This window comes from Gossypium hirsutum, chromosome A06 (assembly GCF_007990345.1).
Source record: "Gossypium hirsutum isolate 1008001.06 chromosome A06, Gossypium_hirsutum_v2.1, whole genome shotgun sequence".
NCBI lineage: Eukaryota > Viridiplantae > Streptophyta > Magnoliopsida > Malvales > Malvaceae > Gossypium > Gossypium hirsutum.
The window spans coordinates 116207476-116228646 of NC_053429.1; the positions used below are offsets into that span (position 1 = coordinate 116207476).

The 21171-nt window shown below is 31.9% G+C and overlaps 1 pseudogene; it reads right to left on the minus strand.

The window, feature by feature from the left end:
* Positions 1 to 1561: 1561 nt before the first annotated feature.
* LOC121230543 (putative pectinesterase 11) lies at positions 1562 to 20442 on the minus strand (annotated as a pseudogene).
* Between the last annotated feature and the right edge of the window lie 729 nt (positions 20443 to 21171).

Here is a 21171-nt window from a genome sequence, read left to right on the forward strand (position 1 = left end):
GGTATGTTTTGTAGCATGTTGATGGGACACAGGTGCCTGGACCTCTTCAAAAGATTTTGGGAGGTCATTAAAGACGATATTATGCAATTTTTTGGCCACTTTTATGAAGGAAAGCCCTGGCATGAGAATCTAAATCACTAGAATATATTGTGTAAATTACCTTAGTTGATGATATAATTTTTAGGGCACTACCATTTTAGTCATCAAAGCATTAAATCTCTAACGACGATTAACTATATGCGTTATATCATGTTACACTTTCATTTTAGTCACCCAAGTATTAGGTCGCTTTCATTTTGGTCACCAAAAAAATATTTTTTTAAAGTACTGGTTGGGGTAAAAAAATTCAAAAATTAAAGTGAAAAAGCGATAGAAACTAAAATAATACACGAAATTGTACTTGTTTATCCCATTGTCGAAAATTTTAAATTTCAAAACATTAAAATAAATTGAATAAATTGTTTAAATTTTTTATCCATGGATAATGCCAACCGATTTGTTACTATAATATTAAAATTAATTAATTTAATCTCCTTTTAATTTTTAAAATTTTATTTTATCTTTTCATATTATCCTTAACGAAATCAACTCAAATAAATCATATTTAATAATAGTCTACGAAACTTAAAATTTTTTTGATTATATAATCTCGAATCTTCCGTACTAAGTTAAAAGGGAAAAGATAATTGCAATCAATTAAATTAATTACTTGTTCTTCATTTGGGTAAAGAAGTGATGAAAAAAATATGAGTTTTATTTAGAATGAAGGATAAGATTAATTAATTGCAAAAAAAATCTTTACTTTTAGTTTAGCATGGAAGATAATCTTAAGAAATTTGAGTTTCGTGGACAACTATTAAAGGTAATAAATTTTATTGATAATTTTTAAAAATATTTCAAAATATAAAACATAAATCAAATAAATTATTAAAAAATTTTATCTATGGATGTCAACTAATTTATTACTATAATTTTAAATTTTACTATTTAAAATTTTATATTTCAAAACTCAAAATTAAAATTATCGACAAGTGAAATTTCGCATATGAGTTTATAAACTAAATTTCGGCAATATCACATAAAATAATTGAGTAAAAGACTTGAAATTCAACATCCAATAGCATACCAGTTTCTAAGCCAAAAATCCATGCAGTGATAGGTAAACAATAACAAATATTGTTCCACAGTTAGTAGGTCTAACCATTTTCTCCTTTTTAATTTGATGCCGTAAATGAATTTAATTTGCATATCAGTTTTTTTATGATAAATTAATTTTTATCTAAACCTTACATCACATATTCAAATTAACCTCAAAATCATATCAGATAAAATGTAATGCATATTTTTCAAAAATATCTTGTACTACTTTATTAATGTTTTAAATCATCCCCACAAATCAGGAAATTCAGTTTTTTTTTTGAAGTAATTACAAATATATATGTTATAGTTACAAAAAAAGGAAAAGAAAAAACAAATAATAAGGTAGAAAAACATATGCGCAACAACATTAGTAATCGACATCACTATATCAGCTAACATTTAAATTTGATGTTGTTCATGATCAAGCATGTGTAGTTGGATTGTTAGAAATGGCAGTAGAAGCTTTCTTAAAATGGGTAGGCGTAGACCTAATTCAACTCCTTCCACCCATCATGTTCTTTGTCATGAAAATCTCTGCCTGTTTGGCTGTTAGCTTTTTCTACCGTTCAACCCTTTTTCTTGCATTCGCTCTAGGTTCATAACATTAATATTCTTTGCAAAACACCGTGCTATTGAATTACAGCAAAATAGGTTTTTCGCGGCGTTTGTACAAAAAACGCCTCTATAGATCGAACATTAGTGGTGTTTTTTAAAAAAGTCGCTATAGATTTGCATTAGTGGCGCTTTTTGAAAACAACGCTATAGGTCGAGCATTAGTGGCATTTTTTAAAAAACGCCGCAAAATAATTTATCAACAAGCTGTCTTCTTTTTTGAGCCTTCGAGGCATTAGCGGCACTTTTCAAGAAATGGCGCTATAGATCGAGATTTAGCGGCGCTTTTTTAAAAACGCCGCTATATATCGAGCATTAGCGGCGCTTTTTGAAAAACGCCGCTATAGGTCTAGCATTTTGGCATTTTTTAAAAAATGCCGCAAAATAATTCATCAACATGCCGTCTTTTTTTTAGCCTTAGTGGCATTAGCGGCGCTTTTTCAAAAAATGCCGCAAAAAACATTTTATCTGTCTATTTATTATTTTAATGGTTTATTTATATTAATTAAAATGTAATTTATTTTTAATTGAATATTTAAATTCTTCAAAAAAAATAATGACACGTAGAAAAAATTTGAAAATAAAAACATATAAAAATATATGTTAAAAATGAAAAAAATTAAAATACTATTATTTAAAATAATTTTAAAGCTTTTTGGGTATATGACTGATTAAAATATTATTAAATTAATTATCATTATAGTTTAAGGTTTATGATTTAGGGTATATGGTTTAGGGTTTATAGTTTATGATGAGTTAATATTTTAAGGTTTATGGATTATGGGTTTAGGGATTATGGGTTTAGGGTTTAAGGTTTAGGGGTTTATATTTTATGAGTTAATATTTTAAGGTTTATGGATTATGGATTTAGGGATTATGGTTTATGGTTCAAGGGTTGAGGTTTAGGGGTTAAGAGTTAAGGGTTTAGGGGTTAGGGGTTAGGGGTTTAAGGGGCATGGGTTAGGAGTTTAGGGGTTAAGGGGGCATGGGTTAGGGGTTAGGGGTTTAGGGGTTAAGGCATTAAGGGGTTTAGGATAATTAGTGTTAAAAAATTTAATTAAAATTTGAAATACTATTATTTAAAATAATTTTAAAGTTTTTTTTTGGTATATGACTAATTTTTTAATTTATATATTAAATAATTTTAAATTTTAAGTATTTCAAATTTTCAATAATTTTCAAGATTTCAAATTTTATCTAATTCTTTTAAATATTAGTTAAATTTTAAAAAATTATTTATTTAAATTAAAAAAAATTAAAGTACTATTATTTAAAATAATTTTAAAGTTTTTTTGGGTATATAATTGATTGTTTTTTAATTTATATTGTTTATAATTTATACATTAAATAAATTTAATTTTTAAAGGTATTAACAACATTTTTTCTATAAATGCCGTAAAAGGTATGCAATAGAGCGTTTTTTAAAAACGCCGCAAAAGATCATCATGTTTTAAACTAAAGGGCGCCGTTTTATAGGATTCCTTAGTTGCACTTTTTGTGAAGTGCCGCAATAGGTTAGGATTTAGCGGCGCTAGGGTATAAACGCCCTCTAAAGATTATTTTGTTTAAATCAAAACATTGACGTTTTATTGGTTTATTAGTGGCGTTTTGGTAAAACGCCGCAATAGGTTACCCTTTTAGCGGCGCTATTATAAAAATGCCGCAAATGTTAAATTATTTTGGGCAAAACAGCGTCGTTTTGCTGTCTTCTTTTTTACCCACACGATAACACTTAACATTTTCCCCATTCTCCCCAGTTCATTTCCCCTCTTTTCTTTAGTCCCAAATCCCTAAAGTATTATCGGGTCTTTTTCCCCAATTCGACATCCTAGAATAACCCCTTTTTCCCCAATTTTAAATCCCTAAAATTCACCCTTCCTACTGGCCATTGATTTCCCATCTATAGAAAATTGGATTAAGAAAGGCAAGGGTTTCAGAAGTCGGCTTTGGGGTTGAAGAAAATAGTTCAAGGTAAGAATTAGGGTATTTACTGATATTTGTGTATTAGTATTAGTTTTTGTTATTGATTTAGCTATTTTTTGGTTGGCTTTTTTAATTTGTTATTGTTTTTGTTACAGAGGAAAGGCTCGCTGAGGCTGCAAGAATTAGGGTAAAATACCCAGATAAAATTCCATTACTGTTGGACGACGGTAAGCTTCGATTTTTTGTGTGGTTTTATTGGGTTCTATCAATTTTATATTGACTGCTTGACAATTTGAATAAATTAATATTGTATGAAAAGGTAAATTTGTATTTGGTTTTGAATGGTAGAAGTTGGAATGATAGAAAATAGAGGAATTTTGATTTTACATTTGCTTTGAAGAGTAGATTTTTTTTTATATATTAGGTGAGTGTTTGAATTGGTGGAGGCAAATAGTTTAATGGCTACGAATTCATGAGTTGAATAGTAGTGCGCATTCTTTGATGAATTGATTGAAAATAATTCGAATTTGATCAAAGCTTAGCTAGATTGGTTCATGTATTTATTTGTAATAGATGGTATCTAACAGGTCTGGAGTTAGCTAGTTTTGTTGTGTATATATATTTGGAATTGAATGAATTTAGAGATTTTTTTGGGATTTTGAGTGTTTTAGTATTTTTGTTAATGGATGGTACTGAAGTAAAGTGAATCTCAATGAAATTGTGGGAATTTTTTATTATCTTTCTTTGCCTTTGTATAAATATAGAATTCCAGTTATCCTTCCGATTCCTTTGGGAAAGTAAAGTTTGATGTTTATTGGAGCTATGCTACCTTAGCTCATGGTAAGTGTAGGATATGTATATATATAAATATTTCAAAGATCACATGCTCATAATCATGTTTGACCATGTGTTGACCATAGATAGACAAGGACACTCTTAGAAAAGTGAATTGCCTAAATAACATAACATGAGTATCAATGAAGTAGATATGGGGTTCATTGTTGGAAGTTCATTTCGGCAAATTTAATGGTTGTCAATGTCGCTTTACCCTTTTAGTTCGAAGCTGATTTACATCTTGAATATGCGTATGTTACGCCAAGATGATTTTTGTCCAACATTGATGTTTAGTTCTCTATCATGGATTTGTTGGATGCCTATTCAGTCTTGAACTTGAAAAACCTATAAGTATTTGTGATTTTGAGATTCATGTTCCTTGTGACTTTCAAATATTAATCATATTGAATCTTGACCAATTTATGTATGAAGTATGCATTTAGTTTTGACAATTTATACGATAACCTTTGTTAGGTTACAAGACTTCATTTCTACCAAAATGAAAACCCCTATTGTCATTAAATAGTGACATCACAGTCTTGTTGAAGTTGAAAGATGTTTGTACTTTTATGTTCCTAACAATAAATACAGTAGAAAAACATACTTTATGATCCACATTAAATAATTAATGCAAAATCTATTTATGAGTTTGAAATTGGCAGCAACTCAGTAATATTACAGTAACCAAACAAGCAGAACAAAGAAATTATCCAAAGCATTCATTAATTTATTTATGTATTTCATAATACATAAACAATTATATAAATTTAGTTTTTATCCTTAAATTAAATAATTTATAGCTTTTTGCTTTGGAAAATTCGTTAATGGATCATGTTTTTAATTCTTATTTAATTCTTGTTTATCCTTGGATTATTTTTTAATTTCATGGCTGTTCATTGTTTGCAGCTGTAATTTAATTTGCTGGAATCGACTCTACAATCCAATTTACAATTTCTACCATCCAATGTATATTTAATTTGCTAAATCTTTATTTGATGTCTCTCTATTGTATGTATAGTTAAAATTCACAGTTCATAAATTCAGAAATAACATATAGAAAAAAGAATTCATTTTTGTGCCAACAAGTCTATTGATTCTTTTCTAAGTTTGCTCAAAGTGAAATTCCTATATGACTACTGAATTTTAACTGTTGAATACCATGTGCTTTGATCTTTAGCTGCACTATCTATTGAAAGAACTTGTAAGGAAGTTGATTGCTGAAACACATGATCTCAGGCTTTTATTTTTTCTATATTATATTGATTAGATTTATATATTTACTGTTTGGAGTTTAATCTGTTTGGACCAAACGATCGTAGTTAAATCTGTTTAGAGTTTTATTTTGCAAGTTGCTACTAATTTCTTAGTCAAGTTGCATGCAAAATGCTTATTTTACCTTACAAAATACTATGTCATAATATTTGTAACTAAAATTAATATTATATTTGTATCTAAAATTACCGTTATATTATAAAACACTGTTTATACAATGTTTTTTTTTGAATAGAACTATTTATCCAATGTTTTATCTCTTATTGTAGGGGACATTTTATATTATAGTTATTTCATTTAATTTCATTTTATATTATAAAATTAAGTTTCACCTCCTCCTGCAATTATTCCAAATATTTCAATTTTATCAATAGCAACATTTAATTAAAATTAGGTTTTCTGAATGTACATTATCATAATATATAAAGTTTTCATTGACTCATAGGTTGGGTTTCATTTAGTTCATCTTAAAATATTATTATAGTGACTGATTATAATAAAACTTTTTCCAAACACATGTAAAGATCCTGTACTTTTATTATTAATTTTAAAACGTTAAGATATTTTTTAAAATACCATCGACTTTGGCCGGCGTTGATCATCGTTGCACAAATTTTATTTTGAATTTTAATATGTTTTTTTAAAAAATCAAATTCTTCTAATGAAATTATATTTTTTTTTGCAATTTTTTAAAAAATATTTCAATTTTTCTAGAATTCGTTTTTCAATTTTCCAAAGTTAAATATTTTTCAATTTTTTTAAAAAATTTAACTATTTTTTTTTCTATTTTTATAAATATTTGAAGTTTTTATATACTATTTTGACTTTTCCAAAATTAAGATTTATATATTTTGAAATTTTAAAAAAATAAATATACATTTATTTAAATTATTTATATGTTATATATCTTTAATTAATATAATTTACATAATATAAAAAATAAAAAGTAAGTGATGTGATTCATTTTAATAGCTTCACGTGCTAATTTTTTTAATCGTATGGATTAAAATATATAATGAAATGATAGTTTAAGTATTAAAAAAATTAAAATAAAATAAAAGAAGTGTTATTATTTGTGTAAAAAAAATAAATTTAATTCATAAGAATATATATAAATTCTAAACATATTATAACCAAAACAGAAATATATATTTAAATTTCATAACTTACATAACTTACATAATTTAAATAAATTTAATTTAATATATATAGGTTAAAGTTTAAATTTCATAACTTACATAATTTACATAACTTACATAATACATAAATATATATCATATCATAACTTACATAACTCACACTGTAACACCCCAAACCCGGCCCAGACGTTATGGCCGAATCTGACACGCCACATTGAAAAATTCATGTTTCGTTTTAGTGTTTTAAAAAAATGACTTTTGTTAAGCCAACAAAGTGAATGGAAGCTGGGCACCAGGTAGGAATCTGTAACAGAGGAGGTGAGCCATGAAGGCTGCTTAAGTACCAAGCTCTTCGAATAGATCCAATCCTAGACATGCCCACAACCATTGCCACACTTGGTTATATCGATTTGAAATTTATTTAAGTTGAAATCTTTGATAAACCGGATAATCGTGGCGTGGTGTTATTTTGAAAACAATTATCATTTTGAAAACATGTCCTAAGTCTAGCCCATTTATTACCAAACAGATTAAGGTTATTAAAAATAAAATAATCCCAGAAAAGAAAAGAAAATAAAGTTAGAATGGCCTTATTACAACCCAAAGAAAATAAAATAGTAAATAAGATAACTTAAAGAAAACCAGTCACTTGTTTCAAAGCCCAAAAGCAATCACTGTGGCCACTCTGAATCCCCTCCGGCTCCAAGTCCCCAAATCAAGGCTCACCTACAAGGTTAAGGAAAGGGGGTGAGTTTGGAAACTCAATGTGTAACAAGCCCCTTTCAGAGCCCAAAGCAATATCAGCCTGCTGGGCCTAAGCCCAAATCCAATCTCAACATATATTGGGCCGAAGCCTTATCATATTTCATATTTCATAACACTGGGCCGAAGCCTTTACTGTAAACGGTATGGCCCGTAGGCCCATTTCATTATCACGAGTAATGTCAATGAAAGAATGAATGCAAACCCATTTGGGGAGACTACTCGACCCACCATCCGCTACTCTCCACCCGTACCAACCAACACACCATGTGGGAAATGACTCAGCCCACCCAACCAACACACCACTGGCAGCATAGCTGCTTTATCATATAACTAGAGGCCTAGCCTCATTTAATAACTGGGGCAAAAGCCCTTTCGGTAATCTGGGGCGTAAGCCCTTTTCAATAACTGGGGCATAAGCCTTTTTCGGTAAACTGGGGCAAAAGCCCTTTCGGTAATCTGGGGCGTAAGCCCTTTTCAATAACTGGGGCATAAGCCTTTTTCGGTAAACTGGGGCATAAGCCCTTTTCAATAAACTAGGGCCTAAGCCCTTTTGCACTTCCTCCATCCATATAAAAACCCAACCCAATGCATTTATGAATACATCATGTGCATTTCATACATATCATGTGCATATCATACATATCATGTGCATATCATATCAATCATGTATATCATATCCCACGTATCAAATTTATAATTAAACCCTAGGGGTATAATGGTTATTTTTACCTGGGGGGCAAAACAGTCATTTTCATATTATAAAGGTAATTTCATAATTTCACCAAATATTAGGGTTTTCCATGTTCATTAACAGTTACTAACAATTCATATGTCCTAAACAGCGATTCTGACCCATTTTTAGCGCAACCGAGTTATTGGGCCAAAAACCCCTAATGGGCCCTACTTAGCCGATTTTGTCATCTAGGCCCATTTAGCCTATATTCCATAATGTTGTTACCAGTCTTAATGCACAATTTAACAGGTTCTCATTTTCTACCAATTTTACCCAAATGGGCCCGAAAGCCCATTGAGCCCAACTTCAGCCCCTCGAGGCCCAACTTACCGTAATGCCAAAAATCGTGCTCTTACCTGTTCCAACGATCCCGATCATTAACTTAGCAAATCTAACTAACCAATGAGCGTTCGCTTGCTCACAAGTCCTCGAAATGCCAGAATTTCGGCATTTATCGTTTTAAGCTATGAAAAAGGGTTCGTTACACACCTGTTTTGCGATATTCCTCGACGAGATATCCTACACGATTTCTCCTATAATCAACCGTTAATAGATCAGCTCACTATAATTGAACCAAAACGAGAACCATCTAATATCAACACTTACACATTCGACCACCCTCCATAATGGCCTTAAGAACCTTACCTTTGCCGAAATTGATGACTAGCTCTAGCCACTCCAATGATCCAAACTAATCCAAGTCGACTCTACGACTTGCTGCTCCTCCACTAAACAAACCATAAAAAGATTAAAAGAAAAACCCAATAGAGCCTATACCCATATTCGGCCATCTTCTAAACTATAGGGGTTTCGGCTTTTGTCAACAGTTACTATAGGAATCGTTTAGAGTTCGAGCACTTACCACAGTCTCTCTTCTTGAATCCGTTTATGCCTAGAAGATAAGGGAATTGGCCACTAAAAAATGAAAAGAGAAAGAGGGTTGCTGGTCAACAAAGAATCGGCACCACCTAGTCTCTACAGCTTCCAGCTTTTGCGGTTTTTTCGGCAGTAGTGGTGGTAAGAAAAAAAACAATAGGTGAACGAAGGGGAGTAGTGGGCTGGTTTTGGAAAAGAAAAAAAAGGAAGAAAAGATGAATGGGAGGAAGGTAGATTCGGCTGGAAAAGAAAAGAGAGAAAAAGACTACACCAAAAGGAGAAAACGGCACAACCTAGACCCTAATGCCGAAAATCCCTAACTAAAACCCCTCTGCCGAAATCCCTTCTCTAATCCTCTCAATTCGGCTAAGCTCTATCCTTCTCTCAAATCCCTAAAATCTCTCCCCTTATCCCTCATTAATCCATGCATTTGACTGATTCAAACTCTCTCCCACAAAGTTCCATCCAGCTTTAAACTCTAGCATGCACAAGCATAAAAATAACATTACCTTTTCCATCACAGGGAATCGAACCCAGGTCTTCCCCCAACCACTTACACGCCACCTTTTTAACTCCCTAGTGGCGTCACTTAGCCACTTTACCAGAGGCTCTTTTGTGTTACATTTTACCCACAAATTTTAATAAGACCACCTATCCAAGGCCCTTAACTTCTTAAGTCCAAAATTCAAAAATTCCACCGGGTTTTGGCCAACAAATGGGCCTTCCATAAGCCCATTTACCTACCCAAATTATGACTTCCACAACCAAATACCAAATTTTAAAAACTTTACCAAAATATCGAGAATCGCAAAAAACCCGAAAATCTGGATGTTACATACACAACTTACATAACTTAATAACTTATATATATAATATCATAACTTACATAACTCACATCACTTACATAACTCACATAGCTCACATAAGTTACATAACTCACATAACTTACATAACTTACATATATAATACATAAAAATATATATCATATCATATCATAATTTACATAACTTAATTATACTTATAAATAAACAACTTACTCGTGTAATTTATTGTCAACTTTAGACTTCAAGAACAACGAAATGAATAGGAGTTGGATGAATTTATCAAGGGTAAGCAACGACTATCGAAATGGAGTTCAAAATTTTCTAAATTTTGCATTTCAAAATGCAAGCCAAGAGCATATGATTCTTTGCCCGTGTAAGAGGTGTGGCAATATCAATTGACATTTTCGTGAAGTTGTCTACGAACATCTAATTGTTGATGGTTTTATTCGGGGGTATAAAAAATGGATTTTCCATGGAGAGTGTACATTTAGTGGAACTTCTTCAACGATTAATCCAACTTATCCTGGTATTGCTTACCATCAGTATGTTGGACAAGATGACATGGAATGTATGTTGTGGGATGCATTTAATATGCACAGTCATGGTAAGCAACCGTTTCTACCTGACTTTATTGTAACCGATGATTGTAATATTGGTGGAAATGTTTTTACTGAAATGGGAACAAGTGCACCTAATGAGGAGTCAAATGAAGAAGCGACGAAGTTCTACAATTTACTTAATGAAATGAACGAAGAACTTTACGAGGGATCAAAATATTTGAAGTTGTCCTTCTGCATTCGTCTATTTCACTTACAATGTCTGGGAGGGTGGACCGGAAACTCTTTTACAATGCTGCTAGAGTTTCTGAGAGATATGTTTCCGTTTGCTAAAAATCCCTCAGTCTTGTCAAGATATGAAGAGACTAATAAAAGATTTAGGCTTTGGGTACGATAAAATTCATAGTTACCCAAATGACTGCATGTTGTACTGGGGTGATCAGAAAAACCAATAGTCTTGTCATGTTTACAGTAATTCTCATTGGATGAATAGGAATACAGAAGATATGAATGCGGATAAAGGTGGGGCACAGTTAAGAAAGAAGCCAGCCAAGATTTTGCAATATTTTCCCTTAATACCAAGACTTCAAAGGCTTTTATGTCGTTAAAGATAGCTGATTCTATGAGGTGGCATAATGATCAACGAACTGATGATGGATTATTAAGGCACCCTTCGGATTCTTTAGCTTGGAAATCATTTGACAGTAAATTTCCAAGCTTTGCAAGTGATCCTCGGAATGTGAGGCTTGGGCTAGCAACTGACGCCTTTAATCCTTTTAAAATCATGAGTACTTCGTACAGTACTTGGCCTGTCGTGCTTGTTCCTTACAATTTGCCTCCATGGATTTGCATGAAGCAATCTTCTTTTATATTATCTATGATTATCCCTAGAGAGAAAGGTCTCGGAAATGATATTGACATTTATTTGCAGCCACTTATTGAAGAGTTAAAACAATTATGGTCGGGTGTTGAGACATATGATGTATTGAGGAAGGAGAACTTTAATTTACGTGCAGCTTTGTTGTGGACAATTAATGATTTCCCTACTTATGCCAATTTATCTGGTCAGAGTACTAAAGGACGTTATGCTTGTCCTTGTTGTGTTGCGCAAACTTGTTCGAAGTAGTTGTATAATGGGAAGAAGTTCTCTTATATGGGGCATCGTCGGTGGTTAGATGGAAATCATAAATTTAGATTTCAGAAGACTTTATTTGACGGTACTGAAGAGTATAGAAGAGCTCCAGAGCAGACCATTGGATCTGAAATCTTGTTTATGTTAAAAGATATCAATTTTAGTTATGGGAAGATGAATCAACCATATAACACGCAAACAAAGAGAAGATCGAGGGATGAATCTGATGAAGAGGATGATCCTAATGAGGTAGACTTGTGGAAAAAAAAGAGTATTTTTTTAGTTGCCTTATTGGGAGCACAACATTTTACGCCACAATCTTGATGTCATACATATTGAGAAGAATGTTTGCCAGAACATAATTGGGACAATTTTGAATGTCGATGGAAAATCAAAAGACAATCTTCAGAGTCGACTTGATTTAGTTGACATGGGAATTCGACGTGATCTTTATCCCCAAGTACTTCCGCATGGGAAATATCAGTTGCCACATTCTATTTTTGCAATGTCAAAGGAAGAGAAAGAAGTGTTCTACATGGTGTTGAAGGATATAAAGGTCCTAGATGCATATGCATCAAATATATCTCTATGTGTGAGTCTTAAAGATCAAAGACTATATTCATTAAAATCACATGATTATCACATCTTGATGCAAGATTTACTCCCAGTTGCTTTACGGTGTTGTATGTCAACAAAGGTGACGTCCTGTATAATTGAACTATCCAATATAATGAAAGCTATTTGTGGCAAAATTTTGGATGTTGAAGAACTTGAGAAAGTACAGGATCGAGCCGCTGTGACTTTATGCAATTTGGAGAAGATCTTTCCACCTTCCTTCTTCACTATTATGGTACACTTGCTAATCCATCTCCCTTGTGAAGCAATACTTAATGGACCAATTTTCTATTGGTGGATGTATCCTATAGAAAGGTGCTAATTTATTTGTAAAGGATTCATTCATTCACCTCTATAAATTTAGTTACAACTTTTGATAATGTTGTATATCGTGTTTAGGTTCGTAAGCAAATTAAAGTTTTATTGTCGTAATAAGCGTTATCCAGAAGGATCAATTGCTAAAGGCTACATGGTAGAGGAGTGTATGACCTTCTATTCTAGATATTCAGAAGATGTTGAAACACGATTGAATGGTCCAAGTAGAAATGCTGGGCTCAATGATCATAACTTGGCCGAAACTTATTTATTCCAAAGTTACGTAGAACCAATCGGCAAAGTTGAAATTGCAGAATTAAATGATATATCTTGGATACAAGCACATCGATATGTTCTTTTTCACCACGATTCAATTGAACCATTACGTAAGTAAGTTCTAAAATTTGATAAATATTCATCTTTTTGATTTGTTTATCTTCTAACCAATTAAAACTTTTTTTTAACATAGTGAGTACAAAAGAATCTTGAGATCTCGTTCACGCTCCCGAAGATTATAACATCGAGAGATTAATAAGTTATTCACAGAATCTTTTCATGAATGGTTAAGCCAAACGGTATGTAACTAAAGTTAATAAGTTACACATAATCACGAAATTTAGTTAATCAAATAATAATGTTTTTACATAATACATTTATAATTACTCAATTTACTTTCGATTCAATAGGTTTGGAGTGGGAAGGACATCAATGACGAAGTTAAATGGCTTTCCCAAGGTCCAAATAGAGTAGTAAAAAGATATAGTGCCTTTCTCATCAATGGATTTAGATTTCATATAAAATATCGCGAGAGAATGAGGAGAACTCAAAATTGTGGAATTGTTGTTAATTCTTCAATTACAAGTTATGCTAGTGCTAGGAACAGTAATCCTGTTGAGGGAAATGTGGAGTATTACGAACTTCTTACTGACATTATTGAGTTGGATTACTATGGAAAATGGAAAGTTGTCTTATTTCGATGTGATTTGGCTGATGTTAATATTGCTCGCGGAATTAAAAAAGATCAATTTGGTTTTACAATGGTTAATTTCTCTCGTTTGATTCACACTAGACAACTATTGATGGACGAGCCGTATGTATTTTCTTCTGAAGTGAAACAAGTTTTTTATTCGAAAGATCCAACTGATGAGGGTTGGTACGTTGTACTCTGGAACACCCCTAGAGACTTGTTTGACATGGGCAATGGAAGTAGAGATGACACCGTCGAAAGATCAGAAACTTTGCCTTTTCCAGAACAAAACTTAGATGAAAATATCCCTAGTACTAGTACACAACATCAATGGGTTCTCTATGATGTGGATGAAGATATTTACGAATAATGATGTAGTAAGATTTTACAATTTTTTAATTATATGTAATATTATAATTTAAATCTTAGTCTCGTTAAATATTTCAACTATTTTATATGTACTATTATTATTGTAATTAGTTACTAAAATTTCAACTATTTTATGTGTATTGTAGGAAAAATGCCTAGAAGAAGATTATGAAATCTAAGTATTGTTCAGAATTCCCCAAATTTGGAAGCAACAAATAGTGAACAACAGACTGCCATTGGATCTTCGAATGTTCTGGAAACACATGACGAGTCTGCAGAAATTCAAAGTAATGTTAAATTTAATTTACATGCGTGTTGACTTTTATTATTGATTTATTTTTCAAATTCTTATATTATAATATACCATTTTTCAACTGAAAGTGGTGGGACGCATAGAGGTCGAGGACGTACGCTGCTTAAAGATTTATACGAGTTAACTCCCGTCGAGCGTGTCAAAGTATCTAGAAACAATCTTGGTCAACCTGTTGGATCAAAAGCTCGACTTATAGCAGGATATTTGGGCATTATAGCACAAAATGCCAATATGTTGCCTACCAACTACGAATCATGGCATCAAATGCCTGATAGTAACAAAAATCAAGCTCTCGATAATATTTTGGTACCAAAACATGAATGTAATTTATAATACTTTGGTTTAAGTTTCATTTATATTTACTTTCTAAACTTGTGTTTTTTTAGGAGAGATTTGCTTTGGAGGTCTCAGACACTTATATCAAGAAGGCATTGGGAAAAAAATGGAGAGACCATAAAAGCACTTTAAAGAAAGAATATTTTAAGAAAGAATAAGCCTTGAAGAGAAATTGCGAAATGTCTCACCGGGGATGCTGAGGTACCAATGGGAAGATGCGGTCAAATTCTAGAATTCAAAGAAAGGAGAGGTATTACGTACTTCCAAACTCTTATAATTATTTCGGTTTATAGTATTTACTATATACGTAATAATAATTTTATAATGTAGGATCATGAGCGAGTTGGAACAAGCAGCAGGCAAAAAAAAAATTCACGCATATAGTAGGGTCGAAAAGTTTGCTTGTGTAGCTGAGGCCGATGTAGTTTGAATTTATTAATTGTGTCAAATATTAATTACTTTTTATTAAATAATATTTTTACTACTATATTGTAGGCACTCTTGTCCGGTCAAAAAATTGGACGCCTTCAGCTTTTTGACATTACACATAGGAAAAAAGATGGATCTCCAATGACTTCAGAAGCTGGAGAAATTATGGTATATTTACTTAATAAAATTTGATTTATTTTAAATATTTATAATGTTTAATTATAATGGTTTAATTTGTCATTAGTAGTTTTAAATAATGTTAAGTTATGTTGCATTTGTTTTTATTATATATTTCGTTTCTAACTCTTTGATTGATTTATTAGGAGAAACTAAAGGATAAAAAGGCAGAGTATGAACCGATTGCTTCGAGTGATAGTTCTGTTAATCTTGAGGACATTGATAACATAATTATAACTAAATTTTTAGGTCCTGAACGGTATGGTCGGGTTCGAATTCAAGGATCTGGTGTTAACTCAACCCAATATTTTGGATATAGCTCGCAGCAATACATGCTTTCGGGGAGTCAAGCTCAAGCTGAAGTTCAGAGGTTAAAAGATCAGATGGCTCAGATGCAAGCGAGCACAGGTGAGCAAATTGCTCAACTTAAAGCGGAGGCAGCATCACTTAAAGAGGAGGCAGCAATGAGGGAAGTAGAGAAAAATAGAAAATACAACGAACTCCAGCTACAGCTTCAGAATATGATGTAGATGTTTCAGCAGTCCTAGAAGCCTCCATCTTAGACGTTTATTTCCTTATTGTAAGAATGTTTTAAAAATATAACTTTTAACATTATTTTAAGAATTTTTTGTTATTTCATTTATAAATATATCTTTCGTTGAATTTTTGAAGTATCATTTAGATTTGCTGTTATTGGTTGGATTTGATGTTGCTTGAAGTATCATTTAGATTTGCTATTATTGGTTGGATTTGATTTTGCAGGAAGGATTGTATATGAATGGAATTAGGATATTATAAATCTACTAAAATTAGTGGCGTTTTTGGTAAAAAACGCCGTAAAAGAACATTAATTTTTAGCGGCGTTTGAGATAAAAGCGCCGCTAAAGAACGTGACCTTTAGCGGTGTTTTCCCAAAAAACACCGCTAAAAGCATGTTCATTAGCGGCATTTTTTTACATAAACGCCGCAAAATGTTAGCGGCGTTTTTTGTGGCGCTTCTAAAAGCGCCGCAAAAAGTTTTAGCGGCGCTTATAGGCCAAAAAAACGGCACTAAAAACCTGTTTTGCTATAGTGAATCAAGAAACCAAAACACCATTTATTTAGTTCCAAAACCTGAGTAATCATGTAATAAAAGAATAAGTTGATCTTCGTGTTATTTTTTGTCAGGCATTATCACATTAGACATGTAGGATAGGGCAAAAATCACCTTGAAATATGCATCCCATGGCCTTCCTAGTAGAGCACTCCTTACACCAATGATTTTGTAACCCAAGAAAGTGAAACTTGTGTCCTCCGAAAGAGACTCCCTCTGTTGGGCTGTTATAGATGCATCTCTTTTTGAGAGTGAATGTAAATGATACCTCTAAAAAAGGTAAAAAAATAAATCCTGATGTAAGTTTATGGTTTAGCTAAATAGGCCAGCAATATATAGGAATTGTAACACCCTATACCTAGTTCAGTCAGCTGATTTGAGCTATAAGGTGTTACACTAACAAACCTTGAACATTTTCCATAATTCCTATTAAATAGCAAACAAAAAATTCATTTAAAACCATTTCAATGCTTTTCAATCAATTTGGGACCTAAATCGAGATTACAGAACATTTAAAACAAACCGAGATCGATTTTGGATTAAATTGAAACTTCTATAAAATTTTGAGTAAAAACTGTAAACAGGGATCATACGATCGTATGGCCAGGCCTTGTGAAAGAGACCAGCTCGTGTGGCCCCAAGCATGGCCGTGTGGCTACTCCACACGCCTGTGTTCTCAAACCGTGTACAATTCAAATATAGGGTCATACGGTAGTGTCGCCAATCCGTGTAACTCTCTAGACGGTGTGGACAATATTGGACAAAAAATTAAAGAACCATATGACCGTGTAAGGCACACGACCATGTGGAAGCCTGTGTCACAGGCTGTGTATGCTCAAAACTACCTTCAAAATCAAGCCATTTCACATTCAAATGCTTAGGCTCCAAGCTATGTAACAACCAACAATCAAAACCTATTCAAAATGTGCCTAAACATGCTAAAATATACCAATTCACAATTAACCTATGTGCCTAACCAATATGCTCTCATTGACACTACTATTCAAACATATATACAACAACCATTCGATCAAAGCATGTACCACAAATTAGCTTTATTCAAACATCATTCAAACTTTAGATAACAATTACCAAAGTTCATCCATAAACCAAAACATTAAATGCTCATATATCTTATTCTAAATGTATAACCGAGCACAACCAATTTGACCATTCATCAAGCTCAAAGCATTCCAAGTTTCATATTAACCTAAATATACCAAAACAACCATTTAAATGCTTCTAGATTTCAATTCATGCATTCACCATCACAAACCATAACCAACCAGTTTACCAAATAGGATTTACATCAACACATACACCATAATCTTCAAAGTGCACAACATTTGTCCATATTGCTTATAATTTACATATCTAAAACCTGATTTACATGCCACTTAGAACCGGGCCAAAATAAGTGAATAACTACGGAATGAGTTGCAGGATAGTGTGATCTCCAACAACGTTCTAATTGACAATAAAAGCCTAACAATCTACAAAGAAATAAAACCAAATAAAGTAAGCTTTCATAAAGCTTAGTAAGTCTGTAAAATCAAACATATCATACTTATCAATTTAAATATAAATTGTAAATTACCATGAAACTAACAATTCCCTTATCGTATCTCATCATTCCAACTACCCAAAATAATTAAACTTGGATGATTCATATCATTAAAACATAACATATCAAATAATATAGTAAATCAACTTCAGATACACGGGAGGGTGATGCTCATACAAGCTAACATAAGGACATTAACCGATATGCGATGTTACTTACACATGCTTCAGAGAATCCGCAACACATGCAGAACCTCAAGCCATTAGTACGATATCCATCACCGGTACATAGTACCTGCTAAATAATACACCGAAAATTAATGCCTACTAAATATACACCGGTCCAAAGCCTGCTATGCCCTAATGACATGTCATTTGCATCCTAGCTATTCACTAAGTTCACACGAGCTATTTTGTTTCTTCGAAACATTCATACTCAACTTTATTCTTTCATTTTATTAATCATCCAATAGAACATAACATCATTCGAACTGCATTGTATCAAATATGAAATAAGTTAAAACATTATCAACATAATAACTGTAATACGAACTTACCAAAATACGATAGCTAACGACACGTGGCGACAATTACTCGATGAGTTTTCCTTTCCCCCGTTTATCAACAGATTGGTCCGTTTCTTGATCTAAATATAATAATTTAATTCAATTAACCAATTCAAACAACTTAAAACACTTAAATTCATGCAAGGAAGCCTTTAATGACATTTTACGTATTTACCCTAAACTTTCACCTTTTATTCAATTTAATCCCTACAATCGAAATTCTCACAATTATCACAAATTAACCCCAAAACCCTTGTGCTAAATTTTATATGGTCCCTAAATAGCCCACTTTTACCACTTTATCACAAGAATTACATGATATTTTGCAATTTTAACAACTTAGTCCCTAAAATTTAAAATTAACAAAAAATACTTTACAAAATAGTCCTATTTAACTATCAAACTTAATAATCTATCATTAAACTTCAAGAAAATTAAAAATTCATCCATGGTAAAATTCTAAACATTTAACAATTTTACGAATTGGTCTCCGAGTTAGCTAAATTAAGCTATAACGATATCAAAAACATAAAATTCATGAAAAATAGGTGAAAATGGGCTCACATGCAAGAGTATAAGTAAGACCAAACCTTGGACACTTAGAAACAATGGATTTCGATAGGGAGAACTCAAATGGAGAAGATGACAACAATTGGTTATCTTTTTACTTTTTATTATTTTTATTAATTTAATATTTTAACATAAAAAAATAACATAAAATTTGTTTATATCTTATTCACAACTGTCCATTACAATTATTATGGTCTAATTACCATGTTAATCCTTCCACTTTAACCATTTAAGCCATTTAATTAATAAAAATCAATAGTGAGTAACTTTTGCATCTTTTACAATTTAGTCATTTTTCCGTAATTAACCTAGCAAACATCAAAATTTAGGCCCAAAATTAAATACCCCTTATATAGTAACTCCGTAAATATTTAATAAAAATATTTAAGGGCTCGATTTACTGAAACGAGGTCTCAATACCTCATTTTCCAAAACCACTTGCACTTAACTATTTGTCCAATTAACAAAAATCATCAAATCGAAATTTGATATAATACTATATTTGACTCATAAATATTAAATAATAATATTTACGGACTTACTCGTTAATCTTGTGGTCCCAAAACTACTATTTTCGACACCACTGAAAAACAGGCTGTTATATGAATATTGGCGAGTGATAGAATCATTAAATATTACTTATATCCCTAAATTTTATTATCTCAAAAAGGGAAGCAACATTCCCACAAATGAAAGTTAATTGCTCCTTCAATGTAACAATTTCTGTAATAATGTCTTCCATTGTCATCTGGTAATGTATCCTAATAAGCTAAAATTATGCATCTAAAGAAAGTTGCCTATCTCCAAATACCTTTAAAACGACTGCTTTAGCTCCGGACTGCAATGTATTCTATTTATAAAAAACAAACCCAAAACGACCAAATATAAATATTTTAATTTTAATTTTTCTTGAATTATTGAAATTTTCAATCTATTCCATATAAATTATCATATCATCCATGTTATTGTTATATATAACTGAATTGTGAGATATCGACCAACAAAAACTTAAGCTAGCACTGTGAAGGTAGGAGATTCAAATATCTCCCCACCATCATTCTAAGTAATTATGGTACTATTTTCCTTTAAGCCACTTATGGTAATGAAGGGCTTATCGGAAGAGACAACAATCTTTTTTTCATATATGTCTAACTTAACCCATATGAAAACAAGGTCTTTGTTATTGGATGCCAAGCAACAATGGCGTCTTGTATTTTCTTATAGTCTCCCTTCCCCTATTGGTCGAATCTTATAAGTATGGCGATGGAAGTTACTGAAGCATCTGCATGAAAACTTCCAAGCATGAAGATAAATGAAGTCATTACAAACATGCAAAGGCAACTAGATTATGCTGGAGCCATTTTTAATATGATCAAGGTGTTGTAGTAAATGAAGAAATGAAGTATACTATGATCACTGATTTATGCATAGATGATGGTGGATGTTGTGTTTTATATAAATATCAAGGGTTGTTTTCTTGCCATGGAAGTGTGGCGTACATCGAATTTCAAGCAACTGTGTATGCATTAATATTAGAAAAGGCCAATGCCAGTTCTTAACACAAGTAGTTGACCACACCTCAACATGCATCCATTAGGGCTTAGGAAAATGCAATTGAATATAAATAAAGTGTGGTGTTTGCAAGTGTACAGGTTTGCAAGTGTATAGGTCAAATTGTAACATAGTTTTGTGTTTACAATGAAACACTTTAGAAGTATTCTGTGGAACGTACCCAAGGAATGCCTGGTTAAACTAAATTATAAGGAAGAAATCACACACTAACTAAAATACTACTCGCGTCTAGATTATATTACAACAGAATTATAAAGATTTTGGATTGCAGAATAAAAATAAAAACTAAACACTAAAATTATAATTAATATAAGTAGCCAGATAGGTGACTCATTTCCATGTTCATGATTAACTTAGATATAGGATTTTCACTAATTAGCTACAAACAAGTCTAATTAATACCTTTTTGCCTATAACTTGATTAATTGATTGACTTAATTTACTTATCTTTTGACATGATAAATTAAATTGGGTTAGAT